The sequence below is a fragment of the Haliaeetus albicilla genome, chromosome 17 (assembly GCF_947461875.1).
Source record: "Haliaeetus albicilla chromosome 17, bHalAlb1.1, whole genome shotgun sequence".
Taxonomy (NCBI): domain Eukaryota; kingdom Metazoa; phylum Chordata; class Aves; order Accipitriformes; family Accipitridae; genus Haliaeetus; species Haliaeetus albicilla.
Genome location: NC_091499.1, coordinates 12840679 through 12868223, shown reverse-complemented (window position 1 = coordinate 12868223; position 27545 = coordinate 12840679). Strand labels below are relative to the sequence as shown.

The 27545-nt window shown below is 45.1% G+C and overlaps 1 protein-coding gene across 2 annotated transcripts in view; it reads left to right on the top strand.

The window, feature by feature from the left end:
• Positions 1–27545, top strand: part of BACH2 (BTB domain and CNC homolog 2) — a 197100-nt gene that overhangs the window by 23747 nt on the left and 145808 nt on the right. For both annotated transcript variants that reach the window (XM_069804871.1, XM_069804872.1), the window contains exon 2: positions 18113–18199. The gene's annotated coding sequence lies outside the window, so the exon portion shown is untranslated. The remainder of the gene's footprint in view (positions 1–18112; positions 18200–27545) is intronic.

Genomic DNA, 27545 nt, shown 5'->3' with positions numbered 1-27545 from the left:
AACGGAGGGAAAATTTTTATGATGCACAGCTCTTTCACACCAGTAGTAGGTATTGCTTTTGAGCACGGTTGCTCCTGACCAAGGTGATTTTGTTGTTAGTTGGTTTCCTCTTACTGCAGTTACTTGGAATATCCAAAGGAATCACTGTTATTCAGAGGCCACGTGTGGCAGCTTAATATTTTGAGTTTCAGGTGGTATTTGCATGTCCACGTATCATATTTATAAATAACATTTATTTTCTTTTTTCAGCGTATGTATTACAATAATAACATAGGGAAAAGGACTGGAGGACGTAGTTATAAATATGCTTTCATTTATATTCTCTTATTTGATGATCTCTTGTTGATTTTTGCTATGTATACAAAGAATGTTTTAGTAAACAATACCAATTTTGTAGAGAACGTAGAGGAATATGTATGTGTGCAAGACAGGCTTACTTTTTTTTTTTCCAACTGCATTAGACTTTTTTTTTTTTTTTTTTTTAGATTTTAAGTACTTTGCATTATTCTTAACAGCGATAATACGTGGAGCATACTGAGATATATTATACACATATCATTTGTTCTTGGGCACCAGTGTAACATACGCGGGTGTCAACTGCATATTGCGGTGGTTTTTAACCAATTTATGATAGTTTTGTTCTGATGCAAAGCTTAAGTATGCTAGAACCAGGATTGCCACCCACTTGAAATGTTGTTGTTAGCAGATAGCATTTATTTCAGTCACTTTAAAATCTTAACATTGTGAAGTGGTTTTAAAAGGTTCATATCTTTTTAAAGCAACTTTTATATTCCATTTGGATAACATCTACCAGCGTCAGTACTGGAGATCACTCTCCTGTAACATGTAATGCAGGCATGGAGTTCTATTGTGTTAATTAATTAACTCCATTAAGGTCTCGGACCTCCTAGAAGAGTAGGGTTATCCCTGTTAAGTGTCCAAACAGGATACAACTTACTGAACAGCAGCGTTCTCTCAAAGCTCCCCTTGATCCTCTGGATGGAGTCCAGGGAGCCCATCGCTTCAAGGAATACACGTGTCGCACCGTATGACCTTATGTAATAACCACGCGTGTGAGAAGCCCAGAGGGCAGGTAATCCGTGGCATGTCCAGTGGTGGTGCTGGCAGCGTGCTGGTGAGTTCCTGTGCCGGAGAGGTTTGCAGCTGGCTACCTCGTGGTTTCTGCAAATGGCATTCTCCAGCTTTTGTTTGTCCTCCTGCCTTTCTCGTATAGCAGTTAGGCTGGGAGAATGGGAAGTGTGGCTCATGTAGTCCATGCAAAGATTTCTGAAGGCGGCTCACAAGGCTGCATGGATTGCCCCTGTTGCCTCCAGTCAATTCTTGGGCTGAAATTAGCTTGAAGGTTAGAGGACAGGATACAGCCACAAGTGGACACACAAACTTACAGAACAATGAACATACCCAGAGAAAACACCCAGAGTAAATTTTTTGTGTAACAAATATATATATATATGTATCATAAACATTCGGTGCCTGCTTGTTAGGTTTATTTGGTAGCTCACCCTGTGTTGCCCAAGAGCTTCGGTTAAAATGCTTAGTAATGCTGTACTTGATCTTGGGGATCTACTGAAAGAAACAGGCTGAACTTCTTCACTCCTTCTTCCATTTCTGTCCGTTTAAAGTGGAGACTACCTGCCTTCCTGGGGCTTCGAGAGGATTAGTTACTCCTTACAGCTGGCTTTGGAGAGGAGAAGCGCTGAGCAGCGGGGTGGCGTGTTGTGTGTCTGCTCTGATGGAGGTGGGAAGGGAGGAGGCTCTGGGGTACTCCTGGGGAGGGGGGAGCGTTAGCCGGTGAGGATGGGGTCGGGAGAGCCCCCGCGTGGGTGTGCAGGGAAGGCACCGGCGGCCATGGGGAGACCAGAGCTGCGTGGGGCTGGCTGGCTCTTCTGGGACGCCCGCTGCCCACACTTTAAAGCGAGCAGGGCGAGACAGGCAGAGGCAGGATACCCAGAGCATTTCAGTAAATGCGAGCACAAACCCATTCCCCTTCCTGCCTGTTCTCCTCCGCAGCCTCCGGGATTTAACTCCATGTAGTTGGGCCGGATGACACCCAACGGATAAAGCTGGGTCTGAAATTGGGGTGCAGGGAGCGCCCACACTGTGCAGACCGAGGGGATGCCCAAGCACATCCCGGCCTTCTAGAGGACCCTGCATCCATTGGTTATAAATCAGCTAGTTTGTAACATTGCCTCAGATTTCTGTTTTTTTTTTTTCTTTTTTGACATTTCTCATCCCTCCAAAGAAGACAAAAGGCTGTAATATTAAAAGATAATTTTATAAGTCCAGGGAGAACATGCTTTTTCCTTGTGCAAATCAAAGTAATGTTCTGTAATAACTACCATGTAGGAATTGATTTTCTGCCGGTAACAACTTGGTAGGCTTGATACAATAAAGTAATAGAGCTGTGCATGTGTAACCCCTGCAGTATTACAGGGCTGTGATAGAAACAGCCTTTATCATGCAAGAATAGCAATCACATTCTTAACATTTTTAGATTTCAAAGTGTGAACATCAAACATAAGAACAACAAAACAAAAATATCTGAAATTCATCAGCCATTTTCATCTGAGTTTGCCAGGACCCACAGTGTAAGTGGTACTTCAAAGCCCATGACAATTCAGTTTAAAAAAAAATTTAAACAATTTCATCCTCTTGAAATATTAACATAGGAGAAAAACAAAGGAAAAACCTCTCTTGGCATCTGCATCTGTGGTGAGGCAGACAATTCCTTTGTCATCTTGAAGCTCTACCTAAAGTTGAGAGAGAAAACCCTGGCGCTGCATCATCAGGCTTGTTGCTGTCTCGTTCAAGTGTGGTTGGCAGACTCCTTACAGCTCCCTTGTAGCATGAATGGGGAGTTTCCAGCTCGCAGAGGCTCTGGGAAGATGTGTAAGCAATTGCATAAGTCCAGAGAGGAGCTGTGAGGTGTGGTTCCATAGCGAGCGGGCTCACTTGAGCCCAGGGGCTTGTTGCGGCGAGAAGAAGGGCATGAAGGGCAGTGAGTGTTGGTCCCTGACACAGAGGATGAGCCCTGTGATTCTGGACCAGCAAGTGATGTCCAGAGGGTACTTGTTGTATCCCCCTCTGCATCAGCTGCAAGAAAGGGTAGAGCATGTAGGGGACTGCCATTTTGTCTGGCTACGCACGTGTCTGGTACTTGCTGAAGTACAAGTTGGTTTCTAGAGCCCACGTAAAACCCCTCCGTATGTCTGAGTTATTCCTCTGTGCCTTGGAAGAAGTAAACTTGCGGACCTGGGGTTAGGTCTGAATTCTGGCTAAGCATGTGCTCGAGCTTGCTAGGAGCCTGAGAGGATGGTGCTGGTCTGGGGACGGAGGGGAGCTGGACCGTGACGTCCCATTTTGAAGGAAGCCAGAGGGGAGGGTGACCTCAGGAGGTGCCAGAAGAGAGGCCTGTGTTGTTGCCTACTTGGGTCAAGACAAACCTAGAGGCTGAAGCTGGGTCCCCAGGGCGGCGAGAATGGGCACTGATCAGGCGCTGTGATTCTGCTGGTTGCACAGGTTGTGGTTCTCCTGGTTTTACCCAGAGGTGTTTCTTAGGGGGAAGGTACTTACCAAAGCCCTAAGTCCCACCAGGCTGGCCGCAAGCAGATGCTCTTGCCGCCTGGGCAGAGGAGAAGGGCTGTGTGTAGCTGTTACCTCCTCTTCTGGCGGTGGGGGTGATGCGCGGACACTTGTGCCCTGTCCCTCCCTGCCGATGCTACTGGCGCTGCCATTCCGTAGCCAGCTCTTCTCAGTGTGGCATTACCAGTCTCCTCTGTTTTGATGGCTACATTTGAAATATCTTGTTGCTGATTATGCAAAGTATCTGCTTTTCATCACTGCGTCTTTTTGTGTGAATGCTGTGTCGAGTCTTCAGTATGGATTTAATATTTCTTGAATATTATATGTTAATTGCTTCCAATTTTCTATTGCTTCATCTCTTGGGCCACTTCAACTTAATTATTGTTACAGCTGCCCTTTTGTGAAATGTGTTATGCCTCTTCTGATTTTTCTTCTCAGTTTCATTTAAATATTTGGCAGCCTAAGTAAATGTTCTTGCCTTATATATTTTGTTTAGAACAGCAGATTCCCATTAAATCAAATATGGGAGTTTATTCAATTAATAGGGAGACTGATAGCAATACTGAGTGGAAGAGACAGTATGTTGTAGTCTACAACTTTAAACCGAGAGTGGTGTATTTCTTGAAGCTTGAGGTTCGTGTGTTGATTCTTATATATATCAGGGTCTCAAAAAAATTTATTACTGCTCTTCATGCAGGCTTTCATCATGGCAGATGACCTGTGCTAGTCCCCTAGATCTCTGTATAGGGGGTAAAAAAAATCCTCTGCATGCTTATGTTGAATGTAAAGGTGCTCCTTCAAAAGGCTAATGAGTAAAACTGGACCTCAGCAAGAAAAATATATGAAGGCAATGTATCTCTTAAACCCTGACTCCGAAGTTTATGAGTATTTTCCTTCCATGAAGGAGGAGTTGCTGCTGGAGTCCCTCTGAAACAAGTGCCAAGTGTCCTCATGTCCAAAAGAAAACTGCTTCTGGGGGATGGAGCGGTAGAGGGGACGGTGCAAAATTTAGAAGTTGTGAGACACGGGGAGATGGGTGTGACAGGCACAGAAAGCTGTGTAGATGGTGGTGAGTTTTATCTCAGCCCTCTTAAAGAGCCTGAAGGCACCCCCGGGGATGTTAGTGACACAGTGACAGCTCTTCTGAGCTTGTCCTTCCTCCAGGTTGTAAAGGATGGGAAACCTCTGCCTGGGATGTGCGGGAGCTGGACCAGGTGAAACAAAGGGTGGTGGGAAGGTCCCCACCGAATTGCTGAGCGGGTTTTGTAGTAAGACGACTGTGCTCAAAAAGGAAGGTGCCGATGCCTCCGCACAGTCTCAGACCACTTCTTTCCTGGCTGGCTGGCTGTGCAAGTCCAAGTCCTGCTGTTTACCCCATGCAGAAAGTATTCGTCTGTAGAGGGGATGAGCCCATATAAAGACTTGAGTGAGGAAATGCAAGATCTCCCAAAGATAGCAGAAAATTGTTTCTTAATGAGTCTTCGGTATGGTATTTCATAATGGACCTTCGGAAAAGTATGAAAAGTATTTGCCTCGGTGTCTTAATAACCTCTCCGGGGGAGGGAGCGGTCTCCTTCCCCTGCATGATCCGCTGTGGTGAGCAGCCCCTCTGCCTCCTGCACGTCATCGCTTCCACCCCTGAGATTTTGCATTTAATAGTGAGGCCGCTTGCAGGCTGGGATTTGACGGTGTCTTTTGTAAATTAGTGTGTTTGGAAAGGAAACCAACGGGCTTCACTGGATGCCCATGAATTGATCCAGGTGCTTGTTTCTAATGCAGACAGTAGCTCATTCATGAGCGTAACCCAAAGAGGATGTAGTCGGTTGTATCTTTTTTTTTCTTTTTTATTTTAACTGAAAAAAGTATTTTTGTAAGTGATTTAAAAATGGCATTAAGTTAAAAAAAAATAAGCAGGTGCTGTGCTAAAGTGTGAAGTGCTTTCACGGTTTCACAGCATTATCTGGCTCTTTTTCCTCTGTATTATCATTCTCCACAAAAGCAAGTGGATTGAAGACACCGAGCAAACAGCTGATCATAATAGACTTTAAGGTGCTGGATTATTGCTCAGGTTTATGCTGCTTTGGGGTGCCTGTTGGTTGCATGCCGACTGCAAGAGTTCAATTATCTTAATAGTTGCAAAGCATAGAAGCGTAGGACCAAAAGCATGGGTTATTGTTGAGATATGGGTTTGTAACCCAAACGTTAAAAATAAATATGCTAAAAATGCCTTCCATTTCCATTCCTACTTATCCCTTCTTAAAATAAATGAAAACAGCATAAAACAAGTATGCTTTTATTTTTAAAAATTTCTAGAAAGCGCTGGAATACAAGGACATGAGCATGACAGTGCTACCAGCCCACTGCGAGACCACATGGAAGCGTTTAACTGAGTGAAGAGACCGGTTTCTTTTGTTTCAGATTATAGGATATTAGTTAAAACCGATTGCAGCTTGTTGTTTTTGAAGTCGGTTATTTTCAGCCAGTAACTGCTAAACGCTGCCTATTTTGGCTGTGTCTGCTCTGCACACACCGAGACTGGGAGAAGGAGAGAGGGGCAGCTGAAGCTGGGGGCATGTGCCCTGTACCGCTGTGGCTCGTATGCACCAGATGGTCCCACCCCGCAGCTCACTCGCTGCTTATTCCCTTCAGTTTCCTAAATCTTACTAATTTTCTCTTCCATAAATCATCAGTTTCCTTTCCGAGCAATTAATAATTTCGCTTATTTTTTAGTTCTATATTTAATCCTTCCCATTCATCAACTCTCTTGCATGTTAATCTTCCAATATTGGAAGAGTTGTATGCATTTCTGTGCCCATTCAGATGCCTGTCCTTATACCCCAATTTCCTCTCTTTATTTTGGTGACCAGCATAAGGTGCTCCGGAGGAAGGGAGCAGTACTGCTGCCCTACCTCAAATGACAAATGCAACATTCTGACAGCCTATGGTGGCTTTACCCTTTAATTATTGGGCCAAGACTGGAACATGAGATGTTTATGTTCTTTTCCAAAGTCTTGCTGAGATGGGCAGCTTGTGTCCAGTCCCTGTTTGAATCCAACTGGACTCTTGGCCTCCCTGGTATAAAGGGGAATGAATTACTATTGGGTAAATTGCTTGTTGTATAGAGAGTATTTTCTTTTGCGTGTGTTGAGTTTTTATTTGGCTGAAACTTATTTTCTTCTTGTGTTATGAGATAGAGAAACACTCTAAAACTCCAGATTTTCTAAAAGATATATTTTAAGCAGACCAAATGGAGCATGTTACCCAGAACCGGACCGCACCTTCCCCCTGCTCAGCAGCACTGCTGCAAGGGATTTGCTGTCTCCTTCCTTTTCGCCACCCGGTGCTGGGGTTGGGGTGTCCCTGTTCAGGGTCCAGGCACGGGGTGGCCGGTCGCTGGCCCTGTGCTGTCCTGCCACCACAGGAGGGCAACCCAAGCCGTCCCCAATGTCAGTGCCACAAACTGTCACTTCAAATTGGAGAGGCGCTTGTCAAATGATGTAAAAGCCATCGCTGTGTGGATGCGTTTCTTGGGGGTTTGACAAGGCATGGGAGAGGTGTCTATCAGCTGAGCGGTCTGACTGAACAATAGCTCTTTTGTTCCACAATATACCTGCCGCGCATACGTAGACTCCTGCCTGCTTTATTTTATTTGTATGTATGAGTTCTACAGAAAACTTTATAAAAGCCACATCGCATTTCTTAAGGGATTCTTTGAACCAGCCCCTGACTTAGGAATGCTTGGCAAGAAGGGTGTGGGAAGGTGCTGAGGCACCGACACCTGCAGCAGCAGTTGGAAATGAAAGATCCGGAGCCCCGTGTCCAGTTGGGATACAGCTCCCTAAGGGACAAACCTGGCCCGGAGAGCCTAGAGAGGGCGCGTTGAGGCGGCCTATAGCTCTGCATTTGAATGCGTGTATGCAATGCCCTATCTTTGACAACACGTGCTGCCTGGACCTCTTATCATTCCAGGACTTATTCAGTCATCTGAATAACTTCCCACCTCTCAGCTGCAGGTTGATAGTGGTGCCCTTTGTGGATTTGTGTGGGTAAATCTTCTATAGTACATAGCGTTGCTCTGCCTTTAATGTGTATACGTAACTGCTCAGATAAAATAAATTCATTGTACCTTGCTGCAGCTGTCAGTGAAAGGAAATTGTGCGTTTTTCCCTTGAGTGTTGGGATAGTTTTTCTCCAGTCTTTCTTTGAAAGTTCTAGTAGCATGCTACTTTTTCGATCTATCTATCTCTTTACAGAGGAAAAATCACTTTCTGCTTTTCTTGTGTTCAGAATTAGGCAAAGCAGTTGCCGAACATGAACATGCAACAGTAAATGCTATAGTAATGTACTCTACAAAGATTCTGCCGTTAACCACACCAAAGAAAACAAAAATGCAAGGTTCTTCAAATCAATGTCACATGCAGGAAGTGACATTTAAATTCTTACTCATTTAAAATTAAGCCGCCTTACCATTTTCCTCTTTTAAAGTGTTGAAGATTTTCCATTAGTTAAAGGGTTGTCTTGCAAGCCTTCAAGAATAAGTTTTTCCATTTTTTTTTTTCAGAGGCTTGAGCTATTGGGCTTTTTTAAGATGATGGTATACATCTGAGTGTGAGGACTGCGTACATTTAATTGGCCATTTGAGAACCTGTGTTAGAGGACTGACCTCAGGAAAATGGTAGTCCCACTGCTTATCTTTACACTTTGTAAAAATCGTTGTTTAATTCTTGGAAGAAGAACGTGTTTCAGTCTTGCTCAGTTTTTTTCTTTGTTCTGGTTTGCTTTGCTTCTGTTGGTGTTTTTCCTCGTCCCCTTCAGTGCTGGAATATAGTATTGAAACAACTCTGTGGTTTATGGGTTTTAGTCCCAAGTTTTTCATTTTTTTGTCATGTGGAAGCCTCATGTTGAGCCTCCAGTAAACAGATTTTCTTGAATCAAACCAAAAAGCGAGGGCTGTGACATGGGACCGGTTTTGGCTGTGAAATCAGGGTCAAAGTCACTTGCACACATCCAGTCCTGGCGGCGGTGAGCTTGGGCTTACCCAAGTGTTGAGCTTCCCTGGCTGAGCTCATGTCCTAACAGCAAATAATGTTCAGGACTCTTCTGGATGGCAAGCTGAGCTGTCAATCTCCTCTGCCATTCGAGTTGTCCAAACAAGCTTTTTGTCCTTCCTTTTTGAAGGAGAGTTGCTGGACTAAACATCTGTCCTTCCTTTTTATTTGAATTGCTGATCCTGTTGCGTGTTGGTTGCGCTGTGGATTGAACACAACTGTCGATGCTCTCCTGAAGCATGAAAGGACAATGCATTTGTTTCATTTCTCAGGCATCTGCCAGAAGTATTTGATAGCCCTGAAGTGTCGAGATGTTATCTCAATCACTTAAATTCTGTACTTCAGCATTTCTCCATTTCTAGGGTTGAAAACAAAACCACCAAATTTGAAGTATGAACTCTCTATCAAATGAAATGTAGCATTTAATGTACTTTGAGCTGGTGAAGTTATCACAGTTGCTAATTGGTATAACTTTTACCATTAGTGTTGAATCTTCTTTATCAGAATATGTTTGTGTTGCTTTTGTCTACCACTTCTCCACAGCATCATGGAAAAATAAGCCTTTATCTTTTGTGCATCTCCTGTATATTCTTCTGTCAGCCAGAAGTGTCTCTTCGGTATTCTGGTAGTACTGGAAGATTTTAAAATACAGTCCATTAAGGAAAAAAAAAAAATTAAAGGATACTCTGTTAAAGAAAGAAAGAAAGAAAGGAAAAAAAAAAAAAAAGCTAAAATCCTGTTAAATAATTAAGATGCTTTGGGCTTTATCAGGATTGTCAGTGTTCTTGCCATAATATACATATGCAAAAACTGTAAGAAGTTTAATATTTTATAGCAAGGATAACTCCAAAACCTAAATCTGCTGGCTTGTTTCTATGGTAACAAATATTGAAATATGTCTAGCCAACACTGTATGTCCCCCCCCCCCATTTAATTTCTGTCTGTGGGTTCTAGGAATTCATTAAAACTGTAGAATCCTTTTAAAATTGGTATGTTCTGTTGTAAAATTCCCTAAGATTAATGTTGAACATAACTTTAAATTTTAACATAAACATTTCTTTGAAAGAGATTTCTTAGCAAGTGAGGGATTAGAGTTATATTTCTAAGACTATATGCTCATTGATCTGGTATTTTTGTTCTTCGTTGGCAAGTTAAATTTTTTTTCTGTGCATGACTATACTTAAAAAATGGAGTTTCAGTCTATGGATTCTGCTGAAAATATTAAAGGCTGCTGAACTGGAATGATCTGGCTGGAAGACAACAACGGCATGAAGTCAGCACCTGCAGGATTAAATTTAGTGGTCGGGACTTCTTGGCCAGAGCTACTTCTTAGGGATCCTGTCCTACTCTTAAGATTAAAATGATGACTTACTGGGAGCTTCAGCTTTCATTTAAATTAATTGCACTTAACTTTTTGTTTATTACAGAGTATTTTCCAGCTATCTGATTTAAGCCATTTTGTGTCTGACATCTTCTGGTTGTTTTTCTTTTGAGGGCAGCGTGGCAGTGTTGGGAAGTAATCTCAAGTGTTGGCTGTGAGTTTCCATTTCCCCAGTGGTTACTCAAACCACAAGCACCTAGTCCCAGCAGTAAGAGAAAAATTTTGAGACTTTGAAGCGAAACATCAGGTTGATGCAACATTTTGCATCTGGTTGACTAGCCAGCATTAGATGCAGCTGGAAGCATAAAGACTTCCTCCCTCCGCCTGCAGGGACTCTGGTTTCTGCTGGGATGTAGTATAGATAATGAGGCAACAGAAAGAAAATTTCAGAAACTGAGATTTGCGCTTAACAGCTGTGTTTCAGGAGCCCACGGTTATGTACTAAATGCATGTTTTCTCGTAGGGCTAATAGCATCCAGCCTTTTTTCCTTGAAGAGTCTTATAGCTGGGGACTTGGAAATCAGACCCAGCAACCTTAACTGATGCCTTGAAGGGCAAGGAGGTACAGCCAGAGCCAGTAACTGAAGTACTCGATAAAAGCAGGTGGTGTTCAGAAAAAGTGCTGTTCATTCATTCGTATCCTTCCAGAGCAATAAGGAAGAAAGTAGGATATTTAACGGGCAAAGGATTATCTCCATGGCCCCGTGCGGGAACAAGTGACTTCAGTGCTGAGCTCGAGGCTGGTGTAGGCAACGCTTTGCTCCCAGAGCCGGGAGAGTTGACAGTTCTGCTCCTCAGGCAGAGCCAGGCTGAAAGAAGGGGGCAGTTGTATGTGCACAAGGAAATGTAAAAACAAAGCAACAGACATAAATACTGTTCAACTGGATTGTGAGCGAAATATCCTGTCACCTCACAAAGCCCTAGGTAAATCTCCAAAACCTCCTTTTATGGTCGCAAACGTTATGTAGAAAAAGAATTGAGGCAGCATTCAGTGAAGAAGTTGCTTTGGGTTGGATATGGGAGGCTTGCGAGATCCCAGCCCTCAGCTTGCTTCACCTGTGTATATATTTACCTGTACCTGGCTCGAGATACGCCTTTTTGTTTCGTGCACCTCCTGTGGTGGTCTTTGAACCAGCATGGGCTGTGGAAATGGGAGCTGCAGAGCCACCAACAAGAAAGTTATCAAAGTCTCCCTCCGTCTTAGGTGAGTCGTTATCACGGTACTGAAAGCTCTTGCGAGTGTGCGCTCTCCTGGTACCAGGGTGCCTCCAGCAGCGCCCGGGCTTCTCGTACTGGGAGGCGTTATGGGTGATGGAGGAGCCTTGCCTTCACGCACCCCCACGCCACGCGGTCAAGGACAGCGATGTCCGCTCTTGGCAGTATTTTGAACTCACCAGACTTCATCCCAAGTCCATGGAAAGACTTTTGATCTCTTCAATTAGCTTCACCTAAGGGGTCAACGTAAATGATGGGTGCGTATTCCTGTTCCTCAGAAATAATGCTTTTCTGCAGGGCTGCTTCCCTCCCCCCCCCCCCCCTTTCTTTTCTGTATTCATGATGAAATCTCCCCTTTTTTTTGAAAAAGAAAAGCAAACAACCTCTAGTCTTGTAACTACAAGATGAAACTTGGCTTTTCAGGACAGAGATGTGAAGTCTCTATATGCATTTTTAGAGTGTCTAGTGCCAGGAAGGCAGTGGCTGAGGCCCCTGGGAGCTGAGGTGAAAGCCTTATTTGTTTTTTAAATCCAAACACAAATTCTGAACAAAAATTTCTGAAGGAAACTGACTCAAGACTTGCTACAAACAAGTGAAAAAATTCTGCTCTTTCATTTCTTGGGTTGAATGTGGAACTTAGTGAAACCATGGATGTGCTCCAGCCCAAACTTCTTTTCTTTAAAATAATGAATTTTTCTGAAATAGGTACAAGAATATATGTAACAAAATGAGTTCCGTTTTGAGGCTTTCTCACATCATACCGATGGACTTGTCAAATTTATTTTCGGGAAAAGTGAGCAGGCTTGAGAGCAGGATTACACATGTGCATGAAAACTGCAAATACTCCCATTCCATTAGGCTTGTAATCTTTTGCAGGCAGAGCAAGCCTGCTCGCTACAGCACAGCCAGTTGGTAGCCGTTGGGAAGCTTTCCTGATGGACAAAGGTGTCCACACCAGTTTTTCCACCTTACTTTAAAACATCTGGTATGTATCAGGGTCCTACACACCCTTTTTGACTCTCAGAGCTGTGAAATGAAAAAGCGACTTGTACTCTTCTGTGATCAGCTCTCACATTCTCGTATGGTGTCTTTGCAATCAGATACATCAAATTATACTTTGACTCGCTCCTACAGTTTGAAAAATACTTGCGATCGGGTTTAGATGAACTGCTTAGTAAAATCCTGCAGAGAGTGAGCGTGAGTTGGGGGGAAGCGCGCATGAGAGGTAAGATGCCAGCGGTTATATGGTCTGCTTGGTGCAAGGCAAAGGCAGAGTTCAAGTCATGATTGCTGCTGTTAACCTTGGCGGTGTTTGCGAGGAACAGGAGTTGGTGTTTTTTGCAGAGCTGCTGTCGGTATTTCCCTTAACATAAGCAATCCTGTAGGAAGATGCATACCAGACAATTAAAAAATAATAGGCAGCGTGAGCGCATGCAGAGAAATTCTGCTTAGATATGGGAGCGCTCATTTCCTGCAGGAGTTATATAGCCCCTTGCAAGAGGAGAAACAAGGATTTGTAGAACTGTATTCGTTTTAAATGTCTCTGAGTGCTTAGTGCTGTCTTGATAGTGGGGGGGATTTTTTTTCTGGTCGGTTTATTGCAGACCTACAGTTTGGAACAAAAGGTGGATGGTACAACTCTATAATGCCTTTTACGTGATATTCCCAATCATAACGTTACTGAAAGCAAGTCTCCCTGCCCTATTTCCCTGCCGATTAAAAATTCGGTTTCTTATTTTTGAGTCCTCTGGAGGCAAAATTTCGAGAGGTCAGGAATGGCTCTGTTGCAGCTTCTTTTCTGTCTGCAATTCCCTAGCCTTATGGCAGAGTGTTTTTCTCTATAGTTACTTCTACCATAGTGGTTAAAGACAGAAAATGTTTAGCTTAACCCTGAGGCAGCTCAAACCTTGTGCTGGATTAATTAAAAAATAGTGCTATGCCCTCCACAGCAGCAGAGCGTTGTTTGGGAGGGGAGCGAAGGGAGGAGCGCTGGGGGCAGGAGGACTCATCCTGCCTGCCAAGATCCCTGCTGTCAGCAGGAGATCCCTGCGTGTAAGGGGAGCAGGTATCGGCTCCCAGATCTGCCGCGCAGCTCCCTGAGCTGGATTTTGCCTGCAGCGCTCCGTTTGTAAGGCAGCCGTTCCAGCACTGGAGTGTTTTATTTTCTAAAGTAGTTTCAACCCCCTTTTCCATCCTGGGGAAAAAAAACAAAAAAGCCCTTTGGAAGAGGGGCTAGGTGACAAAGCTATGCATTTCTCCTCCATTTTATGTACTTTGTGCAAGTTAAAAGGCTCGTTCTGCCTTTCATCTTGCGGACTGTTTTCTGCAGATATTTCCTAACTTTTCCCATGACGTTTTCGCCTGGTTCTTCAGAAGACTGTACGGACTGAAAGAGACTATTGTTTCTGCAAGAGCGCAAGCATGTGCACATCGGCTAATCTGGTTGGTACAGGATTTCAGGAGTGGGTGTTGGACCGAGGAACAGGATTGGGATGTGTGCGGCTACAAATTCTTGCGAACGGCATGCTCCCTTATTCTGTAAATAATATCGCATTTCACTTTCTGGGTTCACCATTCGTGTTTCTCCAAAAGTTGAACTCCAGTACCATGAGACGTAAACAAGGAAATGGCGTACAGGAAGATCGCAAAAGCTTTGGTTAGCAGAGATTGGAAAGCTGGTTCGGTTTTCAGTCCTGCGCCTGGATAGGTATCAGCTACTTGGCTCGGTGGAGACTCAGCATGTTTATTTTTCACAAACATCATAGGTTTAAAATTGATAGTTCATTGTCTTTCTTGCTTTCTCCTTCCCCACGTTTGGGTTTTCATTTTTGAAGTACAGGATAGGCAAACAAGTACTTTTTAGCCTGGCATTTAGGAGGCAGACTTTGGCAATTGAGATGTGTTTGCCAGCTCTTGAGATGCTGCAATCTGAACCTTGCATTTACAACACACTCTTTCTGCAAAGCAGCTTGCATACAAGACATCATGTGATATGGGGTTTTGTTTTTGTTTTGTTTTGGTTTTTTTTCCAGTTGGATGGTATCGCCAGGGAGCAAAGAAACTGCTGGTGGATGTTTTTGTTTTACACTCAGGACCTTGTCGGATGCAGCCTCGCCACAGATTTGTTTCCCCTTTCGGGAGCATTACCTAGAAGATGGTGCTGGGATAACTCCAGCTTCCTGGTGGTGACCCAGATCTCTGCTGGCGATGAGATCTCATCTCCGCTGGGCATGGACTGAGAACAGCAGTTGCGTTTTCGACTGCTGATCCATGGGCATGTTCCCATACGGCGTTTCCAGGCTCGTCAGCAGCCTTGCAGCGCTTTGGCTATTGCTGCTGGCGTGCCCATGTCTGGCGGTGAAAGGCGGGGTTTTCTTCCATGGTCTGGTTTCGTGTAGATCTCGTAAGAGGGTGTGAGGCAACTCTAGGGTGTTTTTACGTGCTACTTTATGTATGTGTGAGACAGCATAAAAATCCTCAGATTTTTTTTTAGCAGCAACAACCACATTGTATAACTGAAAATTCGCTGTATCTCCATTTTAATACAGTTCCCTTGGTTAGTCAGGAATAGTTGCTGCTTGTGAATGACTCCTTGGAACTAGAGGGCGCAGGCTGGGAAGGCTGAGACTTGCTGGTAATTTAAGAATTGATGAGGATTGATACTGTGGTTTGTTGATGGATTTTTGTCTGGCTGAGATGCTTTTTGACGGATGCACAGGAATTCCCAGGTGTTGATAAAAGCACTTGACTATAGCCAATTTTGTAAAAGAATAGGAAAGAGAGATTGTGAAGTGAGGGGGAGTTGGGGGTTTGTCTGGTTCCTTTCCATCTATGGGCTGTCTTATTTAGCAAAGAGCTTACAGCCTCACCCGTAGTCACGTGTGGGTTTAGCACCTCTGGACCAAACTGCTGCGTTGGCTACCTTTGAAGGGTTTTTCTAATGCTTCCATGGGACACAGCATGGGTCAACTACCTTGCTTCGCAGACCACTTCCCTGCTTGCCCAGGTGATGTTTCTGAAATTACACCTCCTTTTCAGCAGTTCATGGGCACAGTACGGAGCACTGGAACCAGTCTGTGAAGCTGCCTTTTCCTATCCAAGACTCCTTTTGCGTTAGAGTCCTTACTACTATAGCCAAGAATATTTGAGGCGTGTTTTTGCTGACAGTTTTCTGCTCTGCACTCCCGAGGATTGGATGTAGGGCAGTTTGGAGGGTTGCTAACAGTGGAACTCCCTATTTACAGTCAGCGAGTTCGTTAGAGCCCTAAATTATTTACCTTAAAGAATTCAAGCCCTGAATTATTTACCTTTAAGGTCTGTCTTCCTGCGTTGTGCGTTTGGTTGACTGTAGACCTATGCTCTGTTATATGCTATGAATGTCTAAGGCAGCATAATATCTAGGGCAGTTTCAGCTATTTGCTCTTAACTTTATTTTCATACACAAATACGTTACAATATTATAACTAAGGTCAGAGTGCTACTCAGTGAGATGTAAAAAGGATTTGTGCAGACTTACTGTTAAGTCTTGTGAATGCATGGACAGTTTTCGATTATGTGATTGTGCTCTTCTCTTTCTGCAAGTGCCTTGCCTCGTGCTGAGCATACACAGCTGTAGCTGCAAGACCTGGGTGGATGCCCTGTTCAGCATCTTGGTTTTTCCCTGCTGTTCGGTGTTTGGCCCCGGGCTTTTATTTATGGCACACTACTCAAGCCCTACTGAAGAAGTTTGTAATTTCCTCACAAACTTATTCTGTTTATCAGTGTCAGGCTTGAGGGTTTGACAAATGATTTGGGAAGCATTGCCACTTCTTTACAGGAAGAGAGTTAAAACAAGAGGACAAAGGATCTTGAGGATCTTACAGCCTTCCCACTGAGACGTCTCTATACCATGTAGTATTTCACGTCTTGAAGTATGGTTCCCTTTTGCTGAGCGCGTTCATTAGTTTTGCTTGAGAGAAGCCAGGGTTTCAGGTTGGTTAGGAACTCGCCATTACTGGCCACTTGGGAAATGCTGGGTTTGACTGACCGGAGCGGCGCTGCGTCGGCGCTTGCGTGGCGGCTCTGCGAGGTGCGGCTCACCTGCCCGAGCGCCGAGGGGGGTGGCAGGGAGCAGCGGGGCGGCCGCCATCTTCGCAGCCAACGACTGTCGGAGTCGTCCTGCGCCCTCGTCCCATCGCCCGGACGCGCAGCTCGGGTACGTCCCGTGTGCCGAGCCTGGGCAGGGTGAAGGGAGCTGCTGCAGGCAGCGCTCGCCCGCCATGTTTCCCTCCCTTTTTAGTGCTTCGACTCGTCAACGTTCTCTCTTGCAACGTAGCTTTAGAACACCGAAGAAAAAAGGCGTGAAGCAAACAAAGGGCAAACAGTGTCCGCTGGCGTTGTAAAGCCTTGAACACCGTCGGCTGGCAGCGCTGCAGCTGCGCAGCCCTCCGTCCTTAACCAGGTTGTTGTTCTCCCCATCCTACCTCCAGTTTTCCATCTCCGTTAAGTGAAATTTCTCGTCCTGGTGTATTTTTCCCCGCCGGCCCCTGGCCTGGCTCTTGGCTGCTCTGTGTGGAGCGTAGGCGGCTCCAGGCGGCCGGGCCTGTGGCAGGTAGGTCACCTGGAGCGGGGGAGCGGGTTGATCCTGCCCGGTCGGAGGCAGATGCTGGAGGCGAAGGCCACCTCTCTCCTCCTCAGCCCCGGACTAGGCCGTGCTCTTTGCTTCCTGTGGCACCTGGCTCGTCCCAGGTTCAGACTCTCGGTTCCAGAGGTTGCCAGAATTTGTTGAGTCTTTCCAGCCACTTTTTTGGGAATGGCTCACTCGGACCAGTGAGACCAGAACCTTGCAGCCAATCTTCCTGGCAGGGATCCGTGTCAATGGTGGGCAGAGTGTGCCAAATGCTCGAGCGCTGGAATTGCAGGAAGGGTATCGCAGCCATATCCCCCGCCCCGTGCTGCATGGCTGTGTTTAATTCGTATGTCCTTGTGGAGGCAGGCAAGGGATCACGGACGGACGGTTGAGTTGCATCTCCTTAAGTGAAGGGGTTTGTTTTGTTTGCTTTCAGAGAAAGCGATGAGATACTGACACTAATGGCATTTCCAGTACTGAAAATCCAGTTGCATTTTTTCTTTGCTTATGATGTGTCTTCTGGCCATTCAGAGAGGCTGGTGGGGTTTTTTGAGGTTGTGCCTTCAGTTGGGTTTCTACCATATGGGCTTTTTTTCTTCCCTATTTAAGTGTGGAAATTTCTTATATGAAGTGTACATTTTGGTTCATTGGTGTATTGGCAGGAGAATTTCACGCTGACGCTTAAAGCTACTAATATGTGAAGTGAGGAGTAAACACAGACACTAAAAGACCCTTTCGAGAATTTTAAGCGGAGTCACTACTTAAATAATGTTGTAGGTGCAAAGTTCAGGGAAACTGTACGATTAAGTAATTTACTGTCGATGTAATTTTGCAAGTATTATTTTTACATTGCTGCTGCAGTTATTAGTGGCATGTATTTACTGTTGAAACAGAAAGAAACTTAAGCAGCTCTCTCTTCCTCCGTATTTCTGCTTTTGGTGGCACTGAGTGTCTGCTTGGCGTTGGTCCCGGCACTGCCAGGCAGGATGCCCCGGGGAGAGCTGCATTCTCCTGCACAGCTCTACAAGTGATGGGCAGTGGTACCTCGGCTGCCCCTCCAGATTGTTCTCTGTTGCTTCTATTTGGTCAATGAGCAATTTTGGGAAAAGGACTTTTTCTTGTTTAATATCTTTATGACACATGGCAGAAAAAAAAAAAGGCCCAAATATCTGCTGGGAAAGCCAACTGCTGTAATGCAAATAATAGACAGTCACGTGCAGTTAATCGATTTTCTCTTTTGTGTTGTTTTTCACACAGAGCAATGAGGCAAGAGAGAAGTTTTTAAAAACAGAAAAATGTGATTGCGAAAACATCATTATTGGCAGGAGGACTCAGTGGATTCAGGTAATAATGTGACACCGCTTTTTATTATGCTTTAAAAACCGTCTGGGTTTCAGGCTGACAGGGGCCCTTTGTCAGGGACTGAGGAGGAGAGGAAGGTGACAAGGTATAACAAGACCCAGTGGCTGGCTGTGAAATTAATTCAGACCAGGTGAGAGGGTGTGAGTGTTCCCACAGCATGGGTGATTGCTGAATAGGACAACATTGCTGGAGCTGTGGTAGCTTCCTTCCTTATGTCAGGCTGTTGATTCTGAGGCTGTTCTTGGGGTTTTTTTAATAGGTTTTTTTTACCCTAAGAGATTCTCTAATTCAACCTCTTACAGCTGTGTCGATGCAGGCGGGGAAGCTTCATGCCTGTTTTATGAAAGAAGGTCAAATGATTAGCTGTCCCTTCAGACTGCACAACTCTGAATCTGTGACTATTCCCTTGAATTCCCCCTTTTAAAAGATTTCTGGATCAGTTATCATTATCTGCTAAAAGACCCAGACCTAGACCTTTACTGCTTTAGAGGACTACAGCTAGTTGTTTTCCGTGTGTGAATGAAGACAATTTCTTGTTGCATGGCTGTATGAAACCTAATGTGTGATGTTTAAGCATGCTGCTAATATGTTTGCCACAATCTTACCTTCAAATAATGGACTTTAACGTATTTAGATCCTATTTTACAGGAAATGTATGTTGCTAGCTAAAATGCATCTCTTATGTTTTTAATCATTTTAATTATTTCCCTCACTGAGGGGGAGTGGAAGATGAAGGGGGGGAGTTTACAGTGCTAATTGCACTCCACATTCGTAATTGGGGCCAGATCCTACCCTCAAACTTCTTAGGCAATCCCAGTGAAGTCATCAGGCTTTTCACAGGCATATGGGTTTTCCCCATGTCTATTTGATTCCAGGATAAGGGCCTACAGAGCGCTTTTTCGTGCACTGATTTCTCACACGTATGAGGAGATGGAAAAAACATGCATCTTTTTCAACATAGCCTCTTGGTTTCCAGCACCGATTGGAGAGGATCTGCAGTATTTTATCGAGAAGGAGATCAGCAGAGCTGGTTGCCTTAGACTGAGCTGTTTTTAACTGGCGAGTCCTTTGCATTTTCTTTGTTAGGTGCTAGGTGGGAAAAACACAGTTGTGGCTTTGCATTGCTATAGTCATGACCGAGAAGGGCCTTTAAATAGCATGTGAATGGGTGTGGATTTGGTATTTCCTAGAGCCAGCTTCTATTTAGTATTAAATTGCATACTCCGGGAAGATAGTTGCTGTATCAACATTGGTATAATGACACATTATTAAAAAATCAATATCCAGTCATAGAAACAAGTCCTGGTGTAAGCAGTTGGGTGCTTACAGCTGCGATTTGTATGTATTTGCAAATGTAATGGGCTTTTTTTTTCTTGTAGCACTGGTAACTTGGATAAACACTGTATGTGTGACTCATTGCAGAGTATAAACTTATTTTAAAGGAGCAAGTGTGGGATTTGCTGAATATTCTATTGCTTGCATCCCTGAATACTTGCATTAGGTCATGATTAATCTTAAATTGGCCAACCTGAGAGGAAAATTACTGCTGATCTCCCATAGGTGACTTCAGAAACAAACAGAAGGATGGAAGTGCTTTAAAAACATAAATAGTAGTTAGAATTCATAAAATCATAAAGCAAACATATGGTACAAGGTCTTCTAAAAAAATAACACTTGAAAGCTTTTTTTTATAGTTTCAGGAAGAGCTTGATTAGTTATCACAGGAAAAGTAAATATTTTCATTCCTTTTTCTTCAGTTCTCATTCCATTCCTCTTTCTTTTTCTCTTTTTCTCCCCCCCCTTTTTTTTTTTTAACCTTTTTTTTCCCCAGACTCTTCTTAATTTGGTGGGATGGAGGAACCAACACCCAATGTGCCTAGAAAGCCCTGTTTGGGGGCAGCAGATAACACTGCTAATTGTCCTCCTGTTGTTAGGTTCATTCTTGAAGTCCTTCTGCAGTGTCGGCATGGAGTTGATGTAATCCAAACTGAACGCTCCCTGCGTGTGTGTGTGCGTGAGCGAGATGCGGTGGGCACCGCCCCGGTTCCTGGACTGCTCAAGAACACGCTTATTTTTTAACATGTTACCCCAAGCATCGGTGACGAGGGACGCGATCCCTCTGCGTGCGTGAGCGTGCGCAGGGGTGCGAGCTCACGGGGGTGACACGACGCAGCATCCCTGCTCTGCTGCCATGCCCTCGGTGGGGCGGCCATGGTCCCCAGCGTCGCGGTGGGGAGGAGAGGCCGCCGCGGAAAGGGGGCGAAGGAGGAGACAGGGAGCGGAGGAGTGGGGGGCCGGGCAGGGAGGGGGAGCCGGGGAGGAAGACATGGCTCCAGAGGGAAATACTCTGTGCTTTGCAGTTGCTTGTGTGGATAGAAACCAGATGGTGCGCTGGAACACCCGCTTGCTCGGGCGGCGGCGGAGCCAAACATATGGTTAATGGTTAGGAGAAAGAGCTTTGCGAGCCAGGGCTTTGCTGACTGCCTCGCATTACAGATTGTTGCAGTGTGTCATTACATTGCCAAACTAAGTGCTTAATACCCGCTGCGGGCGCTGGGCAGGCATTTGCAGGGAGGATGCTGAGGCTCCCCGGGCAGGGCGGGAGGCTGACATCACGTGCGTCCCCCCGCCACACCCCCCCACACCCCCTTTCCCCACTGGAAACGCCGTAAATCTCCCCTTTTACAAGCTCAAAACCTACAACAGGCAGTTTTCCTGTTCTGCGCATCTTTAATCTGTTTATTTCCAACAGCATATGGTTGGTTTTGCCCTTTTTTGTGCCTTTTTTTTTTTTTTTTTTTTTGGTCCCTGAGCAGCCAAGTTCACCTAGGCTGCAGCACCATGCTTACATGCCTGGCATCTGAAGTTCCTGCTCTGGGATCTTTGGGCAACACCAGGCCCATGTTATCTAAGGAACTGCTGAGCTCATTCATCTCCTTTTCACGGCCCGCTTCCTTTTATTTTTAGCCAAATCCGTCAGGCCTGACAGGCGGGTAATTTGAGCCAGAGAAAGGGCAAAGCTCCAGGTCCTTTCCACAAAGCAATTCTTCTCCTCCCTCCTGGGAAGGCTCCAAACTTGGCCTGCTCCAGGCAGATGGATTTGTTGAGTCATGTGAGATCATTTACACAAAAACACAGTGAGGCAGTGAAAAGGAAAAAAAAAAAAAAAAAAAAGAAAGAAAAAAGAAGAAAAGGTGGGGGGGGAAGGGGTGGGAGAGCGTGCGCTGCCGGGGCTGCTGCGAGCGAGCGTAGGAAATGTGCTGCGAGGCAGCTAGACAGAGGAATGCAGCAGATTCATTCTTGTATAAGGTAATGTCTCGTTTACAGTACAGGGTGGAGCCAGCACGGAGGAGAAATCACTCGAAAACAGATTACTCATTTAAAACAAAAATTCTCCTTAAAATAAATAACAATAATAATAAAAAAAGAAAACCAACAACCCAACCAACAAGCAAGCCGCGCGCACGGGCGTGCAACAAAGGCGGCGTTGTTGACAGCACCGGATTACAGTAGCGGTAAACTCCGGGCTGGGAGGTTGCTGGAAAATGAGTTTGCTCCGTGATGCAACCGGAGTTTGCTTTGTCTGGCCGCCAGCGCGAGCGGGGCGGTGGAGACGGGGAGCCCGGCGGCAGCGTGTGCACTCCGCTCCGTCCAGGGATGGTTTCAGGCGGTGGGGAGGGATGGAGGGAGCGATGCGGGACTCCAAGTGGGAAGGCTGCGCTGGGGCATCGTTAACAGTGAAAATGGAGGGGGGGGGATGTGCATGGAGGGGGCAGGGGAGAGCCTCTTGTTTTGGTTTTGAACTGGTTATGGCATGATCTTTGTTACATCGGGGAGTAAATTGCATTTACTCAGTTGAATGTTGATTTTGTTACCATTTGCAACCTAAGCTAACCCCGGCGTGTTGGTTTTGGTTTTTTTAAGTGGGTGGTAAGAGAGAACATCAAACTTGGGGCTTTTTAGATCTTGATGCATCCCGGAGAATTAGGTTGGGTTAATTTATGCAGCGTTCTAACGAGATGCATTCAGACCTTTAAATAGGCATGGACTGTATTTAAATATTGTTAATAGAACTTCTGGTTTCTCCAGTTTTCTTAGCAAGGTAATATCTGAATATTAGTGTTTTGTCACAATGATGATTAAAAATCAGAGTAGGAGCAGAAACTGGAACTGGAAATTGGTGGAAAACGTGTGAAAGCAGACAACTCCAATGCAAAGCTTATCATTAAATTCTCAGCTGCAGTTAAGGAACTCATGGGAGTGTGTAAACGTGGGTTTGTGTTTTAACTTGACCCTTTCCCCCACTGAGCAGCATCTTCTACAGACTCCACGGCCATGTCCATTGAGGTGCTTTCCTCTGGGGAGGGGAAGGTTTGTCTGGAGCCTGCCTCCCTCTGCTTGACCTTGTCTTTCCTTTTTTCTCCTCCCGCTTCTTTTTTACAGTTTTGTCTGAAAGGCGGCTGGCTTTCCCAGCCCACTTGCCCTGCCGGGCTGTGCCGCTAAGCACGTTCGGCATGGGGAGAGCCTTCACTTCTCGTGCTTAAGAGTTTTCTCACTTGGCGGAAACCTTTTGTCTTCTGTGTCTCTTGATCGGGCCGCCTCGTTAATTATGTTGAAGGAGCACTTGGCAGCACCCTGAGTCCCGGCTGGGGTCCCGGACTGCACAAACCTGCAACAGGATCCCTGCCCCTCAGCTTACAGCTGATGTCTGGGGTGAGGATCAGCAGGGGGATAAGAGTATAAGGATGAGAAGCATGGCCAGGCTTGGGACCCAGACTGTGCAATAAGCTGTGGCCGTAGCATGGCAGCTTTTAACGAGGAATGGCTGTAGATTGCTCTGAGATCCCCAGAAAGGTTCCAGGGAAGGACAGCGTTGTTATTTATTCTGTTTGCATAGTTACTGTTACTTTCTTTCCCCTCTTCCCCAAAATACCTAATTATCCTACATTTTCTGTTGCTGTGAGCAACATTTCCTGTAGTTACCCAGAGCTGCAATTCCAGTTAAATTCTCACTTTATAAAGCTAATCTCCCAGCAGTGGCTGTGGGATTTTCAAAAGAAAAGATGTTTGTGAGGAGCCAAAGTTTTTAAGATTTTTGTCTTAGTGGACAATTCTGCATAACTCCACGGTTAACTGTTCATGTTCATTATCGGTTGAGGGCTCAATAGCTTCATCTCTATTTATGGCACTTAGAAGACTTGTAGTTTTTTTAATTCCCCTGCAGAGTGCCCCACTCCCCAATACCTCCTTTTTCCACTCCGAAGATGCTGCGTGTGTTGCATTTTGCATCTCTACGTTGGACAACCAGCCCGACTAGACAGGTTTTGGGAACTATTCATGACCTGACTATCGGGAAAATCAGCCTTACTCTTCCTTCCCCCTCTTTCACAGTCGCTCAACTTCCTCCCTTTCTTCTACAAGTGTGTTGTCTATAAGATGCTATCAGCCCTGTAATTTTTTTATCTCGCTTCTCCTATCATTTCCATTCTTCTGCTCCTAGTGTCTCTTCCTCTATCTCACAATTAGACCAGAAATTTCTCTGCTGCTGGCATCTTCTGCCTTCGCACGTACTGTGGCGCTGCCTCCTTTGGGATCTGAGGAAGGATGAGTGTGGAGTTGGTACGTGTTGCATCATGTCCCATGCTTGGCTTCAGTTTGCACAGGTAAAGGGCATCGTCTACAGCAATTTTTCTTTCATTGTCTCCTTAAGCAACCAACTCTCTCTCCACCTAGGTTGGAGGATGAGCAGGAGCTCCTCAATGCCTCCCTCACCAAGCACTGGGGACCTCCTGCTGAAGTTGCTCTTTCCAAAGCAATGCAACTCGTAGCTGGGGCTTGCTTGCTTTCCTCCAGGCTTGAAAGCGCTGAGTTTCCTTCCAAAGACCTTATTCTGTGCCGTAGCTGTATAACTTTCCTCGATCTGAAGTTGTGCCAAGGAGAGATGCTCTGGGAGCGAGGTAACCCTCTACTTTTGAGCTCAAATTATCCCGCTTGACAGGATCGGATAGCAATTCCCTGCCGCAGAAAACTTGGGCAAACTTTATAATTCTCTGCAGAGGGGTCAGCGGGTTGAGAGGTGAAACCCAAGATGAGTGGGGCAGTGACCTCCCTGTATTGCAAACATTCATTTATGGAACTTATGAAATAACCTCAAAATAAATAAATCTCTAGCCTGACAACTTCCTCCTTACAGAACATCATAAATGTTATGGTGTAGTGGTGGCAATTTCCTCTTCTTCATGTATGCATCTACAGGGCATCCCAGGGGAGAGGCAACAGTTGTTCTAAACAGATTAATCTAAATTTCCGTGGAGCTTTTTAAGGCATTAAATCTATGTAAATTTTTCTCATCCAGCAATGAACTGGTGCAGTGGTGAAGCCCAGGACTATTTGTAATGTATTCGGAAACCTAGCCATTTTCTGGTTGCGGCCAAATCCCATTAACTGTGATTTCCCTGCTTCCTTCTTCCTCCTGTCGAGCCTTCTGGATAGCGGCTTCTCTTAACAGCTTGTTTGGAGAATCTGCTCTGAAAATCTCCCAGCCGCTCCACTCCTCTCAAAGCAAGGGAAACTCTGGGAGCAGCTTATCACCTGCTCATCGGCTGACTTCCATTTCTGCTAGAAAGTCTCTGTCGGCCATAGACCAAACAGGCTTAAATCTCTTTCCTTTCTATTCAGTCGAGCTCAGCAGAGGTAGAAGTCCTTTTGGAGATTAAACTTTGCCTGTTGGTTTAGTGAGACATCAATCCAGACAGCACAGCGTGTATAAAATTGGTTTCTTTAATTCCCTTGGAGCATCCTTAGGGATCCTTGAGAGTTGTCTGAGAGGTTCTAGTGAGGATGTGCGAGCATCCTCTGGCACTGCCCTTGCAGTAGCAAGTTTTTCAAGTTTGTGTTAAAAAATATCAAGTTGTTTTAAGGCTCTGTTCATTCCATTAGCTTTTCACTGATAGCTCCTGTAGCGTTACTAACTGCTAACGCAATCCTTCGGTTTTTTTGCCTTGATTCTGTTCTAAATTAAATTAGTGTCGGCAAAAGCCGCTTCTGGTCACATGCTGCAAAAAAAAATCTTTTTTACCTGATTGCAGCCTTTGTGCAATTAATGGGAACTTACTGTTGCTCCTTGATAAATTCATTCATGTTTAATAGATATTTGTGGGCCATATTTGGCTTTAAGTGGATGTATCACAGCTCTTGAGGCATTTTAGTGGCTAAATAGCTGGGATTAGACACTCCAGTTACTCATGACAGTTGTTTTCCTGTGTCGGTACCGAACTGTGTGTGTTACGCAAATATTTTTAGTTATAGCCTTGCCAGATTTGTTTAAAGAAAGATGTCCTCATTTTTCAGAGATGTTTATCTGTGAGTGAGTGGAATTACATGAATGTTTTCTTCTCAGTTGATTAAATTCTAAATGCTAAGATGAAAGGCCCACTATTACTTACAAAAGTAGGACTTGCTTTTGCATGAGTAGAGCAATTTATCTTCTGTATCCGCTTCTCTAATTGCAGTCTGTAAAGACCCTAAAGACTCCTGCTATTCAATGATTTTCCTTACTGCAACCAGTGAAAAATCAGATTTAAAATGCATTTAACTGATGCTCAGTTCCACATTTAATACCTCTTGATTACTATGGTCACAGCATAAATAAATACATTTGATAGCTTACTTGATCATGTAAATGTGGAATGTCTTTCTTCTTCATCAGAATACACCTTTTATCAAAGATATCTGCTGTCATAGGGCCCCAAGCTGTTGATTAGGTAAAAGGGAATGCCATATATGGGAAAATAAACCAGCACTTACAAGGTAGATTCTTACTAGAAAATAATGAAATTTCTTTTAGCAACTTCAGCTTGTTGTTTTCTATTTGAATACTTCATCAAAATTAATAATAAAATGCCAAAAAATAAAGTTGTCATGCCTTCTGGGAGCATGGCATAAATAATTAACATGGGATATCTGTCTACTCGGGTTTGGGTTGATTGCTTATTGGTTTCCACATCGTACCATGACTGGATTCGAAGCCCCTGTGGTGGGCTTGGACTGTGCCGGACTAGCTCAGACTTGTTGCTGCCCTTCTCGATGCTGTTCACTGTGATTAACGGTATCTGGATGGATGGCAGAACCCAAATGGTTATGACAAAATAATTGTCTTCTCCTTGGACGCGCCACTTGGGCACAAGCATCAGTGGAGCCCCTTCTGCAGCCGGTGGCATCGGAGGCAGCGGGACCACCTGCTGCTCCTGGGGAAGACACCTTGCACAGGTAGCACTGCCCTGCCGAGGGTGTGTGTGGCACAGCCAGACTCGCTCAGCTGTGCTTTTTGAGAGCGAGAGGTTAAAAGGACAAGGGTAAACCACGGTCTGAAGCAGACTCTTGCATCTGGCGGGTCTGTTCTTGGGTGACGCTCATTTGGTTACGCAGCTCAAGTGCAGCGAGAGTTTCGCCCCTGCCCACGGGCTGACAGTCACACGCCCAATGGGAAGTTATTTTTCTGCTGGGTTTTGCCCCTTGTGAGTGTTGTCATCGGAAATAACAGGAAATAAAGGGACGGAGGTTTATGGGGCATCATGGCCTGTTCACAGTTTAAAATAAATCTTCTGTGATTAATTCTCTGTGGGGCAAAGGGGAAGAGGAGTTCATGCCCTAAACTCTGGAGAATTTTTAGTATTTAATGCTAATTTTAACCCTGAAGCATCAGTGAGTTAAGTAGAGCTCAAAGTGCTGCATTTAGCCTTCATCGGGAAACGCTGGGTAGCATCGCTGGAGGAGTTGTGACAGCAGGGAGTTCCCACACGCGCACAGTGGTACTTCCAGAAGAACTAAAGGTTGGTATTTCCAAAGAGCAGTGGAGACACATGCGAGTTGGTGAGACATGTTTTGATTTTCAGTACAGTAGGTGGCAGGAGAGACAAAGCGACAGCTTGGCTGAGGTAGCTGCTTGTCCACGTGCAGCAGTAACAAATGAAGGCTGCACCACGTCTACACCCAAAACCCTGGAACAAAAGTGACGTCGTATTGCCAGGTGCTTTTGTGAGGTCTGTCATCTGACGTGATAAACACGAAGACCTAAGAAGATGGGAACGTTAGACACGTGTATTGCAATGCCGGTGTTAAATGCCACATTACACACTATCTTGTGTTTTTACGATGTCTTCTGGTTGGCATCAAGGACTAAAAGTTTCATGGCAGGCTAAGCAAGGCCCACTTAGGGCTGCTCATCCTCTTTCTCTCCCCACAGTGTCCTTGGCCAGGACTTCCCCCATGCCCTCTTGCACCTGTGTTGGTGTTTATGAAGCTGGACCATGAGCTGCTTCATGGGGTG